A 2,547-nucleotide genomic window follows, 5' to 3' on the forward strand; every position below is an offset into this window, starting at 1 on the left:
TCACTGTACTCCTGGGTCAGACTATCTGACAAACACATACACAGAAATATCAGCAAGCACTCCTCAAATGATTCTTTGAAGTACAACTTTTTCTCCTCTCTGCTCTTCTGACTGACTATGTATTACTCACACACCCTCCTCCGAGCTCCTCTACTGTCTTTCTGCTGTCGTTCTCTCTGGGTCTCTCCCCCCTCTGCCTCAGAAGAAAAAGCAGATATGACTTGTGTCTGATCTCCAGCTTCTGATGCATGCTCTGGTTGGTTCATAGATATTGCTCCTGTTCATGTAATGTCAACACAGACTGCCTCTGCAATTATGTGTTTTTGTTTGTTTTCATCAGCTTATCCAAAAAAAAAAACACTGCAGCCACAGGGTCAGAAATACGTCATGGATAAGAGCTGGTATCTTTTATATTTAATCACAAACACACCAAGATACACTGATGCATACACGGAGATGCATTCAGAGACATGAACACACACCAAGCAAGTATGCACTCTTGACAAACAACACCACTAAAAGGAAAGGACCTTGCAATAGGTAATCTGCATGAAATGCTACATGCATAGCCCATTAAAGAATAGGATGGAGGGAAACAAGCCAAGGCTCTTATGGTAATTGAAATGCGTTTCCTGAGAGGCTGCCAGTTGGCCCACCAGGATTTGAAGCAACCCCCGGCCCCCTCGTGTCAAATGTGGCCCCAATACCAATCTGTCTGATTGGAAACCCCAAGATCAAAACATGGAGGAAATGCCCTCGCACACGGGGAGGTGGGGTCTGAGGGGGTCAGACCTTGACCTCTATAGTGTGCCCCTTCCCTTCACCTCGCCCTTTCCTGCAAGCAACACGGGGATCGCTGTGCATTCAATTATATTTTTTAAATATTAGGAAAACACATTTTCTCAATCAGCCTCTGATGACAGTTGTGACTTTATGTTTTCTTTCGTTGCCAGCACTCTCAATCGAATCTTATCAGACCATATTCACACAGTCCTGATAAGGCAGATTAGCTGAGGTTTTGTGTGTTAAACTCTTGATAAAGATGTTTGCTTGCAGATATTTAACTTTGATTGTTGCTTGTTTAGTCAAGAATTTCTAAAGTTGTAAAGAAAAGGGGCTTTAAGTATCTTGCAACAACACACTCTCAAAAACTCATAACTTGTCCCCATTTTGGCTTAGTCCTGATTCTGTCGCACTCTATATTACTGTATTAAGAACTGATTTGCAAGGCCGTTGGACCTTCATGCTGAGGCAGCTTCCACAGCAGGGACACAGAGATTACACAGGGATTAAGTGGTGTAATCTCACATGTTGCTCTGCAATGCTGTCCAAAAGAGGAATAAGTGAAGCTTGTTTTTCTTCAGTTTTGCACTCAGACACTAAAGAGAGAATTTTGCACAGAGAAGCACATGTGTCGTATACATACTTGATTTGTACTGCCGACACGGTTCCCTTTTCACACAAGAATTTTCACATAAAAACAGGCTCTTCCAACTCCAATTGAGATACCAAGAAACCAGAGAATATAGAGAATCTGGGGGCCACTTTATCTTCCTGTTTTCTTGTCAGAGCAAAAATACATAAAACCGAAGTTTTTGAGATTTCTCCATCGATCTCTTCTTTCGTCCATCCTTCTTTATCTGCTGTTGACAGATCGTTGACCTTCCTCATCTTTCCTTTTTTTCTCTCTCTTCTGAGGGAGAGATAAAGGAAAAGATGGGGCTCTTGGAGGGTCTGCAGTATTTGGGAGGATTGAGGATGATTATTTTTGGGGATGGGGGGAGGTTGCTGGATGAAAACAGAGGTCCTGGCTTTGCTTTAAGATAGCCTTAAGTGATGCTTTGATTGCTGTGACAGTTTATCTTTATTATAAAATTCCATAATGGAAAATCGACCCTGTCCACTAAGCCCGCGACCTTATCTGTGGGAGTCTGCACTGGATGGTGTGAGTGTGTGTGTTTGCGTCTCAGGGGTTATTCAAGAGATAAAAAGGGCAAAGACAAGTGTTGGAATCAGGGACAAGAAATCAAACTCGACAAAACTGAGAATAACTTTTTGGACTTTCTTTTATTGATTAATGTATTATAACATCTTGGATTTGGGACACTAATTGAAATATTTTTTGCTGTTTCGAGATTAACTATGTATGCTAAAAATCTACATTTCCTTAGTCTGTGTGTGGTGAACAATTCTGCTGTTAGCCAGACTGCATCGCTCCAGCAGGGCCTGATGATAAGGGGCCCTACATCCACCCACAAGCCTGAAGGACAATAGCAGGCTGGGGCCTTGCTGCCGTCTCGGCGGCCTGGCTCTCCTTTGTCTGTGTGGACGTGTGAAGCTCCAGTGACAGATGGCAGGGACATACTGCCATATCTGTTACCTTTCCGAGTGACGTGCAATATGTACTCTTTCCTACAGACGACCGCAGAGAGACGGCAGCTGTCCGTGCCTCTCCCCACACCGCCCTGCAAGGACACAAGTGCACAGTTCACCAAACAGCCCAAACCAAATGTGGCTGAAAATTTCCATGGAGAATAATCGGGCTAC

Source organism: Seriola aureovittata, chromosome 9, assembly GCF_021018895.1.
Source record: "Seriola aureovittata isolate HTS-2021-v1 ecotype China chromosome 9, ASM2101889v1, whole genome shotgun sequence".
NCBI lineage: Eukaryota > Metazoa > Chordata > Actinopteri > Carangiformes > Carangidae > Seriola > Seriola aureovittata.